The following is a 19,284-nucleotide window of genomic DNA, read 5'->3' on the forward strand; positions in this document are numbered from 1 at the left end:
GTTGAGGTCTTTATCCTTTTGGACTTGAGTTTTATGCATGGTAATAGATACGGTACAGTTCTATTTTCATTCTTCTACATCTTGATATCCAATTATGCCAACATCATTTGTTAAATATGCTTTTGCTTTTCCATTTGATTTTTTTTTTTTGCTTATTTGTCAAAAATCAGGTGTTCGTAGTTGTGTGGATTAATGTCCAGGTCTTCTATTCAGTTCCATTGGTCCTCCTGTTTGTTCTTATGCCAATACCAGGCTGTTTTAAATACTGTAGCTCTAAAGTAGAGTTTGAAGTGAGGGATTATGATGCCTCCAGAAGTTCTTTTATTGTACAGGATTGTTTTGACTATCCTGGGTTTTTTGCTTTTCCATTGAAGTTGAGTACCATTCTCATGAGGTCTGTGAAAAATTTTTGCTGGGATTTTGGTGATTGGGGCTGTCTGACATTCTCCAGTGAATCCAAAGCTCAGATGGTTGTTCCTCATGGTACAGTCAGTGCCACAATTCTAGTCACTCAGCTGGCTACTCTGTGTTCCTGGAGATAGCTCAGAGCTCCTCTGCTTTGCTCTGCTCCCTTGGAGTTTGCTGCCTCAGACGTATTTTGGCCTAGGTTACCAGCTTTGACCTGTTTCTGTAAATCCTGGTCTGGATCCCCTCCTGTGGATGTTCCTTGCCTGGAATTGGTCCTGCAAAGGTATCTGGCTCAGGTCTACTGCCTCATAGTTCCCAGGCTCAAGTGCACCCAGAACCACAGAAGACCTGGCCCAGGCTTTCTCCTTCAGAGGTCCCAGATTCATGCTTGAACCCACAGAGGTTCCAGGTTCCCGCCTATTCTCTTTGATGTCCCAGACCAACACCTGGACCCACAGAGGTCCTGCTTCAGGCCTACTCCTTCTGAGGTCCCAAACTCATGCCTGGCCTTGCAGAGATCTCTGGTTCCTGCCTATTCCCTTGGGGTCCCAGATTCATGCTCAGACTGGCAGAGGTCCTGGCATAGGCCTAGTTTCTGAAAGGTCCTAGGCTCATGCTCAGACCCACAGGGGTCCTGGCTTAGGTCTACTCCCTTGAAAGTCCCAGATTCATGTCCAGACCCTCAGCGGTCTCTGGCTCTGGCTCACTCACTCAGCAGTTACTCCCCTGTACCTGTTCTCGTGGAATTTGCTGTCTCTGGTCTGCTCTTGACCAGGTTATTGGTTCTTTACTGGTCTGCCAGTATCCCGGGACTGGATTGACTCCCATCTCTTGCTCCCATGGAGCTTGCTTTCTCAGGCCCACTCTGGCCTAGGCAGCTGATTCAGTCCCACTCCTGTGGAATTTGTTCCTTCAATCCTGCTTCAGCCCAAAGTGGAAATCATTGCCTCAGGCCTACTTTGGCCTAGGTTACTGGCTTTGACCTGTTTCTGTAAATCCTGGTCTGGATACCCTCCTGCAGAGGCTTGAAGTTGGTCTTGTAAAGGTCTCTGGTTCTGGTCTACTGCCTCATAGTTTCCCGGCTCCAGTGTTCCCAGAATCACAAAGGACTTGGCCCAGGCTTACTCCCTCAAAGGTCCCAGATTCATGCTTGAACCCAAAGAAGTTTCAGGTTCCTGCCTATTCCCTTTGATGTCCCAGACCAATGTCTGGACCAACAGAGGTCCTGGCTCAGAACCCTCTGAGGTCCTAGACTCACACCTGACCTTGCAGAGATCTCTGGTTTCTGTTTATTCCTTTGAAGATCCCAGATTCATGCCCAGACTGGCAGAAATCCAGGCTCAGGCCTAGTTCCTCGGAGGTCCTAGACTCATGCCCAGACCCACCAAAACATATCCTACTACCCACTCACAACCAATAATTCTTCTCTAACTAAAAATTTCCTTGGTCTAAATAAAAATCAACAATAAAAAACCACACCAAAATTATTTGATTCATTTAGACTCATAAATGGTCTTTTACAATTAAATACCACTTCTCTCATCAATTCTTCCAATTCTACCAAGCATGGTGGTAAATACTTGTAATCTGAGTACTTGAGAGGAAGAGGCTTCAGGATCAGGGATTCAGAATCATCCTCAGTTACACTGTGAGTTTGGGACAAGTGTCAAAACCACAAATAAACAAACAGCAATAAATAGTTGTATTGTTGATTTCCTGTTGAAATAATTCTCAAGTAGGTCTCTAGCAATTTCCCTTGGTGCTATACAACTTTGGAGTACTTCTTGATTTCTTGGATTTGGCATGTACCTTTCCTGTTTCTAGGACAATCTTTTATTATGCTTATTGTGTTTTTATCTTCTTAGCCATATTTTATAAAAATGAAAATGTTTCCTATTTCTATCTTCACTCTGTGTGTACTTCTAGTTCTCTGCTCATATAAACAATACCTCTAGATGAATAACATGCCCTCAACTTATTTCAAAAACTGAAGCCAGATAGACATCTGTAAGTCATCAATTTTTCAGGTCTTCAAGTGACTCATTTCTGAAAGTATACTACATATTATATATCATATTAAGGGACTAAGCCTTCAAGGCTATACTTAGTTGACTTCGTATCTATCCCAAATATAAAACCATATTCTAAGTAAAATATAATTTTATATTGATCAGATTTTAGTCAGAAAAAAATGGAAACTACATCAGCTATTTCAATTGAATTTATTACAAGGAATGGGGTAAGCAGCTCATGAGGGATTAAAAAGGTACAAGGAAATACCACAAAGACAGAGACTTCAGGAAGCAGTTGCACTCTTAGAACTGGTGGAACAAAGCGGAGGGCTATGGTTATTAGGAAACACAGTATCCACTGTGTGGACAGGCTGGCTGGGGTTGATCCCTTGGGAGCCTGGGTAGTTCTTCCTCATGCTGAAATGAACATCTGAGGAAGGGAATGCTAGCAGCGGTGTTGGTGTCTGCCAAGCAGCTCACTCACAGCTGTGTTCTACAACTGTGAGAACAAACTGAATCAACTCCAACTCCCTTGGTTAGAAAACATTCTGGTGAATCCTAACAAGAACAGGAAACAAAGCAAGAATAAGAATGTATCTCTTCCTTGCTGCATCAGACCTCCAGAAAATAGAAATGTCATTTGCAGAGTCATGGTCCAGCATCCCAGGACAGGGACAGGAGATTAAATTAAGACCACAAAGACAACAGTTTACTAGCTAACTGGAACCATAAACCTTTAAACCAGGGGTCAACAAAACACAGCCTGTGAGAAGACACTACAGCAAATAAAGTTACTGGAACATACCTTGCTCATGAGTCCATGTGTTATCTACAGATATTTTCATATCTCAATGGAAAAGTTAATTTGTCACCATGGAGTTTGTATGGCTACAGTTGAATGTTTGCTGACTCATAATTTGAAATTCTAAGAATGAATATGTTTATTGTTTTGATGGCTCTATTCCCCAAGTCAGAATCAAGTTCTATTATTAACATCTCTATAAGAGTAGCATCATTCTTCCTGCCTCTTTGCTGTCACCAATTTACTGTTCAGAAAACACATGGCTGGAAATGTTTCTGCTCTCCAGTGATCCTTGTTTGATTAAAAAACATTGTCCATTGTCTAAACTGCTGGCCATTGTTTGAACACAAAGTATATTTTCTGACTTATTTTCCATTCTTGTCATGTACTTTCCAGTCATCAATATCTAACTAAACCTACTCTCACTATCTTTGTAATTTTTGTATCAAATCCTGAGTTAAGAGAATCCCCCCCAAAAGGAGCATCCTTATCACATACCTGAGTATGAGAAACAAGAACTAAGTAATATATATATATATTATTGAGAAACATAAAAATAGAGATTAAAATATTAGGTTTATAATTATTAAAGCTGTAGTGAATATATGTCTAACTTGTAAAATTTTTAAAAAGAAAATAGCTGGATCTGAAAAAGAAAACATTTTGGATTTCTACTTCACATAGATAGACAAAATAATAGATACTGAAATCCCAAACCAATCATGATGATGCATGCCTACAATCCCAGCACTTAGGAGGCTGAAGCAAAAGGATCGAGAATTCAAGGTCATCTGTGGCTGCATAGCCAGCTCATAACAAGAGAGTGAGGGAAGGAGGGAAGGAAGGGAGGGAGGGAAGAAGGAAGGAAGGAAGGAAGGAAGGAAGGAAGGAAGGAAGGAAGGAAGGAAGGAAGGAAGGAAGGAAAAAAGGAAAAGATCCTTGTGTTTGGAACATGGTCCCATCAAATTGATAAAATGAACCAATTGGGTCCTGGAGCTGAAAGATGTGAACACATGTGCCCATTATTAACCCAGAAGCTATCTCCAAGTAATAACAAATTGCAAATGAAAATTTAGTTTTCTCCAAGGGAGTTTCACAGAGGAAACAAACTACTCTTAAGGATAGGCTGCATGCACCTAAATTCAGTGGCATCTTTGGAGGTTCCTTGTCTCATAATGTTGTGTCAGAGCCTTTTCTTTCTGTTTTTTTTTTTTTTTTAAAATCATATCTAGTAGAGTTGGATAAGAAAGCCAGGTCAAAGACAATGGGGTTAGCAAACAGATCACAGAAGATGGAAAGGATGGTAATGATTGGCTTGTGTGAGGTTGGGTGTAATTCCCCAACAATTTACCACCATATTTTCTGTATTCTTTTGAGAAACAAATCACATCATAGTTAGCTTTAATTGACAACTCAACACAACCTAGAATCACCTGGGAAGACAGTTTCAAGGTAGGGATTATCTACAATAGGTAGACCTGTAGACACTGCTGTGGAATAATTATCTTAAGTTAACTGGTATTAAAAAACTCAGCCCACTGTGGGTAGTACCATTCCCTAGAAAACAGGGCCTGAATGGAGTAAGAGCAGAGAAATCAAGCTGAGCACAAGCACACAAGCAAGTGAGCCTGTATGCATCCGTTCTCTCTGCTCTTGACTGTGAATGTTATCACCAGCTTTTTAAAGTTCCTTTCCTGACTTCCTCACAATGATGAACAACAACCAGAAACTGTAAGTTACCAAACACCCCTTCTCTCCTGAGTTGTGTTTTGTTGTCAAGGTATTTTATCACATCAGTAGAAATAAACAGACAACGATGTTTTTGTCAGCCAAGAATGTGTATGACTCTCTTCCACAAAACATTTGTTTATTTAATGTTACTCTCACATTCAAGGACCCCCTTCCTTTTTAATTATATATTTATTATTTTTTAAGACCATAGTAACTCCCTAAGTCAGTTTTCACAGATCCACTCCAACCTTCCTACCCACCCAGCAGCTCTCTCTCTCTCTCTCTCTTTCTCTCTCCATCAAGTCCAAATTATGTTGAAGTGCTGATCTTTTATTTTTTAAAAAAGAAAACAAACAAACTGTCTTTTTTTTTCTTTTTACATACCAATCCCAGCTCCCACTTTCTCCCTTTCTCCTATTCCCTCCATCTTCTCCCTCATCACTCGCCATCCACTCCTCAGAGAGGGTAAGGCATGTTGTTTTATGGAAGGTCCAAGGCCCTCCCTACTATATCTAGGTGGAACAAGGTATCCATCCAAAAAGAATGAGTTCCAAAAAGCCAGTACAAGCAGCAGGGATAAATCCTGGTGCCACTGCCTGTGGCCCCGCAGTCTGCTCCAGCCATACAACTGTTACCCACATTCAGAGGGTAACATTTGGTCCTAAACTAGTTTCTTCCCTGTCCAGTTGGAGTTGGTTAGCTCCCATGAGCTCAGGTAAGCTTTTTCAGTGGGTGTGCCCATCATGGTCTTAACCTCTTTGCACATATTCTCACTCCTCCTACTTTTCAGCTGGACTTTGGGAGCTCAGCCCAGTGCTCCGACGTGGGTCTCTGCCTTTGTTCCATCAGGTGCTGGATGAAGGTTCTATGGTGACAATAGGTAGTCATAAATCTGACTACAGGGCAAGGTCAGTTCGGGCACCTGCTCCACTATTGCTTAGGGTCTTAGCGGGGGGTCATCCTTGTGAATTTCTGAGAATTTTTTTAGTACCAGATTTCTTGCTAGCCCTATAATGTCTCCCTCAATCAAAACATCTTTTTCCTTGTTCTCCATCTCTGTCCTTCCTCCATTTCAACTATCCCGTTTCCTCAGGTTCTCCTCCCCTCTTCTCCCCCTCTTCCTCCCTTTCCGCAGTCCCTACTCCCCCCACCCCCATGTTCCAAATTTTGTCAGATCTTGTCTATTTCCCCTTCCCAGGGGAAATATATATTTTTTTTCTTAGGGTTCACCTTGTTACTTAGCTTCTCTAGGGTCATGGACTATAGGCTCATTATCCTTTGCTTTACAACTAGTATTCACCTATGAGTGAGTACATATCATGTTCATCTTTCTGGGTCTAGGTTACCTTACTCAGGGTGGTGTTTTCTAGTACTGTCCATTTGCATGCAAATCAAGATGTCATGCTTTTTGCTGTTGGGCTACTCCATTTTGTAAATTACCACATTTTCTTTATCCATTCTTTAGTTGAAGAGCATCTAGGTTGTTTCCAGGTTCTGGCTATTACGAATAATGCTGCTATGAACATAGTTGAACAAATGCCCTTGTAGTATGATTGACTATCCTTTGGGTATATGCCCAAGAGTGGTATTGCTGGGTCTTGGAGTAGGTTGATTCCCAATTTTCTGAGAAACTGCCATACTGATTTTCAGAGTGATTTTCCTATTTTGACTCATGGTAGGGTCATAAAATTGCTCCAAGACTATACACTAATTAGATAACTCCAAATATATACTCCATCCAAGCCTGAGAATTTAATGTCTCTTCCACTCTCCACCACAAATTATGTGCAACACCACTGCTCAATATTTCACATAAGAGATCTTGCTGATTAAATGGTAATGCTAATACATTCCACTAATAAGTTTCGAACAACTCAAAGATGCTCAAAATTTATATATAAACTCCCTCAAATTGTGAAATTCCCAGAAGAAAATGGTCTAAAAGATTAAATTCTTCTCCAAGTTAAAGTTCAAGTAATTTAAGATGCAAAAAATTAGCATCCTTAATTTTTTCCTTCACAAGTTATTGTTCCATGTGGGCTCAGCTACAGAACTCAGGCACAGATATCTGCTAGAGCCTGGGACCTTTCTCACTGAGGCAAGTATAGCTTTCTCTAAACTCACACTAGAAGACTAAAGACATACCAAGATTATCATGGAAAAGCCCTCCATTCCTAAACTTAGACCAACACAAACCCCAGTTTATAGAGAGGTTATCTGAGTGACCACAGCCCTGAATCTAGATGCACGTTAACATGGCCAAATATCACAGCAATGAATCATGGCTACTGACAGAAGAAGGGGAGCCAAAGGGGAAAGGGTATCATCTGCAGCCATCACAGGGTGCCAGACAGTTGGTATCGGTGCTTAATATTCATGAACGTGAGCACGCATCCAGATGGGAATTTTTTTTTTGCATAACATCTATTGTATCTGAGGGGAAATCTAAGGGTGCATTATGTCTTCTGTTATAAATACTGAAGACAGTGTCACCGCTAAAGAAAGTCTAGACATTTGTAATTTCTAAAGTTAGAGCAGCAGTCGCAGCTCTTACTCTTCACCTTCCTGTCTTCTGTTTCTGGTGCCCTGATGTCATATTGAATGCAGTATCACCCTTACTTTCCAGATCCTCTTCGGAACAAGCACTTTCAGGACTATGGCTGTTCCCCAGATGAACCTCATGAAATAGCATTGTTAGGACTTGTGATGGAATCTGTTTCTTAAACTCTAGACTTACAGCAGAAAGTCTCAGCCTCTTAAATTCCTATGGAGGTTTTAGAATATTTTCTTTCCAAATAGAATGACAGTTCATTTTCCTAGACTGTACCATCACAGCGCTCACTCTCTGTATTAGGCATGCAGAAATTTCAGGCTTTGAGCAGCATCTCACTCTGGTCCATGTTTCTCTGCAATAGTAGGATGCATTTGCAGGGATTTGTCTCTATGTCATTTTGCTCATTCTACTCAGAAGTCTCAGTAGTGGTGCCCAATGGCTTAGACCTCATATGGTTACTTACCTTACTTAACAGAGGGCATATGATTTTGGATCTGAATGTCTTCTTGTACTTTTGACTTCAAATAAACTATTTTGTTTACTCTTTTTAAATGATCCCAACACTAAACAAGAAATGTAAAACCAGTAAGTAGTTGAACTACAGAATCTCTCACTGATCAAATTTTGTTTGTCTACACCTATCTGACTTTTAAAATCCCCTGAAAATGTTCACCAAACTAATATCTATCCAAGAACTAGATTAAATTTGGAAGTTTCCAACATGGCTCTTCTAAAATAGGCTTCCCTTTGTGAGGCCTTACTTAGAACCCCAGGTATGTGAAACCTATTGTGCACAATACCAACACCTCCTTGAAATTCATCCAATAATTCCTTTAGTATTTTATGCTAATGTTTTAGCTTCCACCTCTTAAATGTGTGCAGAGTCCTGTCATCTACAAGGGTCAGTTTTCTGACAGTCCTTATCATGGGCTTCTAATTCAAGGCTCTAATGTAGTCAGTCCCTTTTGATACTCCCCACTGACCCCAGTCTGTTCTCTAAGCAGTCACCTCTCTTTCTCTCTGTAGACCACAAGTGTTTCACCAGCAATGCAATGTTCCACCAGCTGAATGCCCTATTTAGCTGTGACCTGGTTCTGGCTCTGTTTCCTATGGGGGTCTTTCCTCCTCCTGTTACATCATCTTCCAAGACGTCAGCATTTGTCTGCAGGAAATATCACCTGCTTCAGCCTAGCAAGCCCATTACCTGCCATATTCTTCATCCTTCGTTCCATTTTGTAAAAGAAGAGTGAGGTACACTTTTCACATCATTACTATCTCTTCTGGATTTCTTGGGAGTTTTTTTTTTTTTACTTTTTATTGGTTCTTTGTGGATTTCACACCATGCATCCCGATCCCATTCATCTCCCTGTTTCTTCATATCTACCCTCTGCCTTTGCAACCTCCCCCCAAATTAAATTAAATTAAAGAAATCTCATAAAGGAAGCTGTAGTGTGACTCAGTGAGTCGTACAGGGTAGCCTTTAGTCCACACATCTTTACATGCAAATACCATCATTACAATGAGTCATTGGTTTGATTCGAGGCCTCTGATTTCTGCTACACCAGTACTGGGCCCTCACTGGGACTTCTATTGAATATCCTGTTGTTACCCTGTGTAAATGAGATCCTGAAGCTGTTTGTATGCATATGGGTTTTACCTGCATGTATGTCTATGCACCTCTTGCATATGCCTGCATGACAGACCCCTTCACATGCTCCATCAGTCACAGGTGAGGTAGATGTTGGGGTGGGCTGACTCATAGTGGTTCTAGGCAGGGATAGTAGCTGGGTTGGCCAGTCTACGAGTTCCCCTCATCCTCACCACCAGGGTGAGCTCTCCAGCTCTGCAGTAGACAGCACGGGGCAGGGCCAGTTCTCCTGCTCTCTACCCTTGGGCCTGCTCACCTCAGGTTGAGCTCTACTATGCTGCTCAGGTGAGATGCAAAGCACACTCTTCTCAATGCTGCAGTTGGCAAGGGACATGGGCAGCTCTGCCTCTCTTTTGAGAGATTCTAATAACTAGAGACAGAGTGTCAAAGAAGGAGACAATTCAGTATGCCTTCTTGACATTTGATTGACAATCATTTTAGTGAATTATTTCTTTTTAAAAATCATGTAATTAAATATTTCTTTATAATCAATAATCATTTCTTAGTTTTTGAAGGGCTTCAATGCATTCGCCTATGTTCGGTATTTTCAGATTGATGATTTTTTGGATAATGTGCATAGAAATGCATTTCTTTCTTTCCTTAGTTATTGTTTTCTCAACTTTGTCTACTTCTTGTTTTATTTTTTTATTGAGCTATACACTTTTCTCCACTCACCTCCCATCCTCTCCCCTTCCCTTCTACCCTCTCTTATGGTCCCCATGCTCCCAATGTACTCAGGAAATCTTGTCTTTTACTACTTCCCATGTAGATTAGATCCAAGTATGTCTCTCTTAGGGTCCTCATTGTTGTCTAGGTTCTCTGGGATTGTGAATTATAGGCTGGTTTTGCTTTGCTTTGTGTCTACAAACCACTTATGAGTGAGTACATGTGATATTTGTCGTTTTGGCTCTGGGTTACCTCACTCAATGTGATATTTCGAGATCTATCTATTTCCTCACAAATTTCAAGATGTCATTTTTTTTCCTGCAGTGTAGTTCTCCATTGTGCAAATGTATCACATTTTCCTTATCCATTCATTCTTCAGTGGAGGGGCATTTAGGTTGTTTTCAGGTTCTGGGTATGGTAAACAATGCTGCTATAAACATAGTTAAGTACACATTCTTGTGGTGCATCCCTTGGGGATATACCCCAAAGTAGTATTGCTGGGTCCAGAGGTAGGTTGTTTCCTAATTTTCTGAGAAATCACCTTTTTGATATCCAAACAAGCTGTACCAGCTTGCACCCCTACCAGCAATGCAGGAGTGTTTCCTTTATCCCACAACCTCTCCAGCATAAATTGTCATCAGTGTTTTTTATCTTGGCCATTCTTACAGGTGTAAGATGGAATCTCAGAGTTGTTTTGTGTAACGACATAAATGAACGTCAGACGGAAGTTATAGTAAAATATTTAGCTTTAATTGGGGAAAGACTCACAGAAACCAAAGTTCCAGTGGAGAACAGGAAAGCAGAAGGGAAGGCAGGGAGCACGCCTGCAATCTTTATAAGTAAAAAATATCCTCGGGGGACCCCGCCCTACAAGCAAGGTGATTGGCTGGGTCTCCCCTACATCTCCCTTTTTTGTCTAAATAAGACAGAGCCAAACCAATACAACTATATACAATAGGAACAAATAATAAATATACTAAACATTTTATTTTAAAGAGTCTAAATAATGTAGTAAAGAGTAACTACAATTATCTAATCTTTAACTCCGTCAAAGATCTGAGAAGGGAATTAATATTACTTAACAAACGAGAGATATCCAAAATGTGTAACAAATGACAGAGACAACTGACTTCCTGGGCAATCAGTCAAAGTCTTGTTTGTAATGTTGAGTTAACCAACTTTGGCTAAGGCCTAACATAACTGATATACCATTACTAAAGGCAAGGAATTTTTTTAGAACTATCCTACCCTGTCTTGGCAAGATAAGACAATCCTGTTTTATCCACTTATGGATATTTTGTATCTTTGTCAGTAGTTGAGATATGGGCTTTTCTTAACCCAAAAGCCAGTTTTGCCAAGAAGACAAACTCCCAGTGGAGTGTCTTTGGTGCTCAACATTCTCTCGGGAGTAGAGTGGTGTTGCCAGGAGTGATTGTGTTTTGTTGGCACAAAATTTTAGGTTAGATTAAAGGCCATTTTTTACAGCTCTTTGAAGAGGCTGAAGATTATATTATTTATACTAAATATAATCTCTATGTATCTAAAAAAAACCTGATTAACCTAAAAATAAATATGACAAACATATAATTCTCAATACCTAACTTGAAGACTGAGAGATTAAACAACTGTGCAATATATGAAGACAATGATCTTCAACTGTAAACAATGTCATTACATATCAAATGTAAACAATGTTATTATATAAATAATATCAGAGGTAGAAATGTACATTGTAATATGGTAAATGTATCAATACAATATAGACAAAGGTATAAGCATACTGTTATACAAAAATAGAGGTAGGAACACTCACATTCAATATTCAATATATCAAGCCGGTGGTGGCGCACACCTTTAATCCCAGCACTCAGGAGGCAGAGGCAGGCGGATCTCTGTGAGTTCGAGGCCAGCCTGGTCTACAAGAGGTAGTTCCAGGACAGGAACCAAAAACTACAGAGAAACCCTGTCTCGAAAAATCAAAAAAAAAAAAAAAAACAATATTCAATATATCAATATACAAGAAACAGTACCAATACAATTTTCTAAAAGCAGTAACTCACTAATACCAATCATCCCATCAAACCAGTTAATCCCCCCTTTTTGAAAAGTACCCCTAATTCCATAAAATATCTCCCCCATCCTCTTAACCCTATACCAACCACTAAATGATGTCTCTAACCCTGAGTGCAAACTCTGTTAGGAGAGGGAACGTGGTCCTCGCGCCAAGTGTAACGACGTAAATGAACGTCAGAAGGAAGTTATAGTAAAATATTTAGCTTTAATTGGGAAAAGACTCACAGAAACCAAAGTTCCAACGGAGAACAGGAAAGCAGAAGGGAAAGCGGGGAGCATGCCTGCAATCTTTATAAGTAAAACGTATCCTCAGGGGACCCCGCCCTACAAGCAAGGTGATTGGCTGGGTCTCCCCTACATCTTTGATTTGCATTTCTCTGATGACTAAGGATTAACCTTTGCTTAATTGTCTTTCAGACATTTTAGATTCCTCTGTTGAGAGCTCTCTGTTTAGGTCTGTACTTCATTTTTTTTATTGGATTATTTGTTCTTTTGATGACCAATTTCTTGAGTTCTTTGTATATTCTGGAGATCAGACCTCTGTCTGATGTGGGGTTGGTGAAGATCTTTTCCCATTCTGTAGGCTGTTGTTTTATCTTGTTGACTGTATCCTTTGCTTTAATAAAGCTTTTCAATTTCAGGAGGTCCCACTTATTAACTGTTTCTCTCAGTGCCTGTGCTACTGAGGTTATATTTAAGAAAGTGATTTCCTATGCCAATGTGTTCAAGTGTACTTCCCGTTTTCTCTTCTATGAGGATCAATGTGGTTGGCTTTGAGGTCTTTGATCCAGTTGGACTTGAGTTTTGTGCATGGTGATTGATATGGGTCTATTTTCATTCTTTTACATGTTGATAACCAGTTATGCCAGCAGTATTTGTTGAATATGCTTTCTTTTTTCCATTTGATTTTTTTTTTTGCTTCTTTGTCAAAATTCAGGTTCATAGGTGTGTGGGTTAATATCTGGGCCTTCGATTTGGTTTCACTGATCCTCCTTTCTGTTTTGATGCCAATGACAGGCTGTCTTCGGTACTTTAGCTCCGTAGTAAAGTTTGAAGTCAGGGATCTGATGCCTCCAGAAGTTTCCTTATTGTACAAGATGGTTTTGGCTATCCTGGGTTTTTTGCTTTTCCATATGAAGTTGTGTTGTTCTTTTGAGGTCTCTGAAGAATTTTGCTGGGATTTTGATGGGCATGGCATTGAATCTCTAGATTGCTTTTGGTAAGATAGTCATTTTTACTATGTTAATTCTACCTACCCAGGAGCATGAGAGATCTTTCCACTATCTGGTGTCTTCTTCAATTTCTTTCTTCAAAGAATAAAAGTTCTTGTCATACAGGCCTTTTACTTGTTTGCTTAGAGTTACTCCAAGATATTTTGTGCTATTTGTGGCTATTGTGAATGGTGATATTTCTCTAATTTCTTTCTCAACCCATTTATCTTCTGTGTAAAGAAGGGCTACTGTTTTTTTAGTTAATATTTTAGCGTACTACATTACTGAAAGTGTTTATGATTTGTAAAAGTTCCTTGGTAGAATTTTTGGGGTCATTTGTGTAAACTATCATATCATAAGCAAATAGTGAGAACTTGACTTCTTTTTTTCTAATTTATATCCCCCTTGATCTCCTTTTGTTGTCTTATTGCTCTAGCTAGACCCTCAAGAACTATAATGAATAGATATGAGGAGAGTGAACAACCTTGCCTTATTCCTGATTTCAGTGGAATCACTGGGAGTTTCTCTCCATTTAGTTTGATGTTGGCTGTTGGCTTGGTGTATATTGCCTTTATAATGTTTAGGTAGGTTCCTCATATCCCTGCTTTCTCCAAGACCTTAGTCATGAAGGCATGTTGCATTTTGTTGAAGGCTTTTTTAGTATCTAATGAGATGAATCATGTGTTTTTTTTTTCAGTTTGTTTATATGGTGGATTGCACTGACAGATTTTCATATGTTGAACAATCCCTGCATCTCTGGGATAAAGCAGACTTGATCATGATGGATGATTTCCTGATGTGTTCTTGGATTCTGTTTGCCATATTTTATTGAATATTTTTGTATCTGTGTTTATGAGGGAGATTGGTCTGTAATTCTCTTAGTTGTGTCTTTGTGTGGCTTGAATATCAGGGTAATTGTACCTTCATAAAAAGAGTCGGACAATGTTCTTTCTGTTTCTATTGTGTGGAATAATTTGAGAAGTATTGGTATTAGTTCTTTGAAACTCTTGTAGAATTCTGTGCTGAAACCATCTCATCATGGGTCTTTCATGGAAGATTTTCAATGACTGGTTCTATTTCTTAGCAGTTATTGATCTATTTAATTTGCTTATCTGTTCTTGACTTAATTTTGGTGTTATTTATTCAGATAATTGTCCATTTTCTTCAAGTTTTTCGATTTTGTGGAGTACAGGTTTTGGAAATATGACCTAATGATTCTCTGGTTGTTCTCCATGTCTGTTGTTATGTCCCTCTTTCCATTTCTGATTTTGTTAATTTGCATATTCTCTCCCTGCCTTTTGGTTAATTTGGATAAAGGTTTGTCTATTATGTTGATTTTCTTGAAGAACCAAGTCTGTCTCATTGATTCTTTCTATTGTTTTCTTTGATTCTATTTTATTGGTTTCAGCTCTCTATTTGATTATTTCCCATCTTCTAGTTCTCCTGGTTGAGTTTGCTTTCTTATGTTCTAGAGATTTCAAGTGTTCTGTTAACTCATTAGTGTGGGATTTTTCCAGCTTCTTTATATAGGCATTTAGTGCTATGAACTTTCCTCTTAACACTGCTTTCATCGTGTCCAATAAATTTGGGTATGTTGTGTGGTCATTTTTATATAAGTTTAGGAAGTTTTTTATTTTCTTCCTTTATAGAAATGCATTTCTATAGAGGAAATTGAGATAGAGATACTACAGCAACATCAGAAAACTTTGTATTCTTATCAGCTTGATTACAAGAGAGTAATGATTTGTTTTCTATCAATATAGTTTGGGTTGTTTTATAATGGCATTGTAATTTATAATTATGTAAAGAATATCTTTGCCAGGTGTTCTTGTGAAACATTCATTCTCTGTCATGCATCAGTTCCTTCACATTACTAAATTAGTATTCTAGTGTATAGATTTTGCATAATTTATGCATTCAGTAGCTGATGAACATTTTGCTTGTTCTTAGTTTTTACTCAACAATGGATAGTGTTATTACAAAGATTTACATACAGGTTTTTGTTTAAACCTATATTTGTCATTTCTTTGGGGAAAGAGACTTATGAGTGAAATTCCTTGGTCATATGGTAAAAGTGTCTTAAACTTTATAAGAAATTTGCAAACTGTTTTCCAAAAAGGCCTTCTGTAAATGGAGACTGGGCTTATGTTTCCCAGCTGTCCAGATCTAAACAATCACACAAAAACTATATTAATTACAATACTGTTTGGCCATAGGTTCAGGCATATTTCATGTTAGCTTTTACAACTTAAATTATTTTGTTTCTATTAATCTGCATATCACCACAAGGCTGTGGCTCACCAGTAATGTTCTGGCATCTGTCTCCTTTGGGAGCTACATGGTGTATCCCCAACTCTGTCTACTCCTTCCCTCTATCTCTTTTTGGATTTCCTGCCTGGCTATATTCTGCCCTGCAATGTGCCAAAGCAACTTCTTTATTAGCACATTATCACAGGATACAGAGAGAATTCCACATCAGTCTTCTAGTTTTGGATTACCAATAGCAATGTATGAAAGGTACATTTGTTCTAAAGGGCATCACCATGATTTGAGGTACATTACTCTGTAGACAGCTCTTTGGACCACCAGCTTACAAAAAAAAAAAAAATGACACTGAGTCTTATTGTTAACTATGAAAGCTTGACCTATATCTTAGGCTTATCCCATAGCTCTTACAACTTAAATTAACCCATTTATATTAATCTACATTTTGCCTCATGGTTTTTTGTTTGTTTGTTTGTTTTTTTAACTTTCTTCTATCTTGCACCTCTTGTTTCCTTTCTGTGTCCTCTGAAGAGAAATTTCTTGCACCTTGATTCATCTCTTCTTTTCTCTCTGCAGGGAAATCCCACTTTATCTCTTCTTACCTAGCTATTGGCCATTCAACTCTTTATTAAACCAATCAGAAGGCACCTTGTCGAAGACACATCTTACAATGTACAAAAAGATTATTCCATAACAAACGCTACTGTGTGGTTGGTACTATACTACTTTTGTTTTATTTACATTGGGCTGCTATGGGACACTTTTTTCATGTGATTATTGCCATATGTAGGTCTTTGAAGTGCTTGCTACATCTTCGTTCTATTTTTAATTGGGCTGCTTTTTACGACATCTAAGAACTATTTATAAATTCTGATAGCATGTTTAATGTCAGATATATATATATATATATATTACATTTTTACAAATCTGTGACTTTATTTATTTGATTTTGTGTGCATATGGATTTTATCTGCATGTATATCTGTGCACCACTTGCATATGCCTGATGCCTACAGAGGCCAAAAGAGGATGATGTTGGAACCCCTGTAACTCTAAGTAATCACACGGATGTTGAGAATCAAATTTGGGTCCGCTGGAAGAACAGTCAGTACTCTTAACCACTGAGCCATCTCTTCATGTTCTCCCTCCCTCCCTCCCTCCTTCCCTCCCTCCTTTCCTTCCTTTTTTTCTTCCTCTCTTCTTTATTTTTTTTATTTAATAGGATATTTATTTTAAAACATAGAGTTTATAAGAAATTAGTGAAAAAAATCAGGAGTGGCTGGGAAACAGTATATATGGAGGTGTGAAGAGAAGTCAGGGTTTTAATATCTATATGAACATCTTGTGTTGACTGTCAGTGTCATCCAGGAAAAACATTGTGGGGAGAACTTGCATGCTAATTGTGAAATGTTTTTTGATTTTTGTTTAGACTCATTTAATTTTGTGCATGAATGTTTTGCTTGCATGCCTACACTTATGTGCACTGCCTCATGCCTGGTCTGGTACCTAGGAGTGTAATGTGCCACATCCCCTGGAGTTGAAGTTACAAATGGCTGCGAGCCATCGTGTGAGTGCTGGGAACTAAAAAGCCTGGGAACTGGGTCTCTGCAAAGGCATCAAGTGCTTTTAACCTCTGAGTCATCTCTCCAGTCTTTTTTTCCCAGGGATGAAGGAACAGCTTCATGGAAGATTGTTTGTCTGGCATACCCAAGCATACCATAAGAGTTTCAAGTGTCTCAAAGAATTGATGGGAGGGTTTTGGCTCCTGTGATAGGATTCAGAAGAGAATGCCTTGCTGAAAAAGGTACCAAGCCATGTGGCTAACATAGACAAGAATAATGGGCTAATATAAGATGTAAGAAAGTTAATAAGAAGCCTGAGCTAATAGGCCAACCAGTTTATAATTAATGTAGACCTCTGTGTGTTTCTTTGGGACCTAACGACTGTGGGATCCAGGCGGGACAGAAACCATAGTCAGCAGGAATTTATATAAGAGTTTGGACTGCAGATGAAGTAATTTAGCAGCAATAAAGTATTTTCAGTAGACTCCACATCATTGCAATAATGATTGAAAAGGAAGTGCCACATTGTTCAGTCATGCATTGCAGTCATGTTGGGTCATTACTATAGAGCCAAAACAGCAGAATACTGAGACATACTAGGAGAAATCACACTTCAGGAGTATACTCGTCCGAGACTACATGTAGGCGCTATTGTGTTGTTAGCACCACAAAGCTGTTTGTAGTCCTCTTTAGACAGATGGATGCACCCCTTTCTTGGGAGAAAGAAGGCCAGACAACCATGCTTTGTGCCCATCTCTTCTCTCAGGGATCATATTTCCAGTGAACCACCCTGACCACAGCTTCTGGCTTCTTGTGTGGACCCTAAAAGAAAAGGGATGATACTAGTCATGATTAGAACATGTCCCCAAAATGGCACAGCAATGGAAAGATTTTGAAAGACCAAGAAAGTGAAGAATCCATAGGGGGTTGGCAGACAGATCCCAGTCTGTCTCACTGTCATAGACAGAACATATTGCAAGGTGGTGAGCTGTTAAGATTCAGAATCTGAAATTAGAAGCACTAACAAGCAAAGCAGAGAGAAATAAAACATGGCATGGAGAGAAAGACACCATTGTTTGCCTTCTGGTGAGAAGGGCAGTGCAGTCACCATCTTCCTCATCTTACCTAAAGCACAGACCCTGGAAGAGGAGAGTAGATGTTGATACTGATTCATTCACTCTTCTGGAATATTGCAAATCCACCAGCTCTTCTTTTTGTAGAATGAAGATTAACCAACAGAGTCTGGGCACAGCCTGTCTTCTATTATCTACCCGATAAAAGTCTTTATTTTTTAATGGAGAGTTAAGGATTTAGATCACAAAAGTTAAAAAAAAAAATCTCTCCTTGTAAGGACTGTGAACTGATTTGAAAAAAAAAATATTACAAGATGTAGAATTTTGTTCACTGGAAGTTAAGAAACTGTTACTGAAACTCTCATAAGAGCCCTTCTCCCAGGGCCATGCTGGAAACAGGGTAAGGGAAGCCATTCATAAGAGCCCTTCTTCTGAGACCATGCTGGAGATGGGGTAAGGGAAGCAGGTCACACTTTGCCATGACTTGGCAGTGGCTCCACAGAAATATTATAGAATTTTAAAAAGTTCTATGGAGAGAATTAAAGAAGAACTTGTTCCCTATGGTGTAGAAGCTGTTGCAAAGTGAACAAGGAAATATGGGGTGGCTCAGTCCAACAGATCAAAGCTAGTGTTTACGTTTGAGTTCCTCTAAGAACACTGAAACAGCTTTCCATTGTAAGAAATATCTGTGACAAGTGAAAAAAACAACTAACAGTTGTGGAAAGAAGAAAGTCGGTGAAGGAATATCTATTGATACTTAGTAAACCAGGCAGGCAACTGAAACCTGGCCGTCAAACACACTTCGCAGGCCAGTGTAGAGCCTAGAGCTTGCGGCTGTGCTTCTTCACCCAGGGTCCACTGGGCATTGGGTGAGGCAAGGAAGGGGAAGCCCAGGCTGGAGTGTAAGACCTCCACCCAGGATAAAAGGGCATCCATGCAGTGGGAAAGATCAGGGTGGGAACGGGGGCTCAGCCTGAACAAAGAGAGTAACAAGGTTAGGTAGATGGGCACGAAAGTCAGTGCCCAAGTAGATACAATGTGGAGTAGGGCAGAGAAAAAAAAGAAGAGAATGTCATGTAGGTTTTATGCCAGGAATTAATCTATAATTAGTGTATTAAAAATGTAAAAACAGGGTTTTCTACTGTCAGATAAATAAAAGGATATCGAACTAAAATGATCCATGAAGCGTTTGTTGTGTGAGATCCATGGCATGTATGTGAACTTACAGATTTCTGAATGGATACAAATATAGGTATGTATGTGTCCACAGTTTTGTAGA

Source organism: Chionomys nivalis, chromosome 2, assembly GCF_950005125.1.
Source record: "Chionomys nivalis chromosome 2, mChiNiv1.1, whole genome shotgun sequence".
Lineage (NCBI taxonomy): Eukaryota > Metazoa > Chordata > Mammalia > Rodentia > Cricetidae > Chionomys > Chionomys nivalis.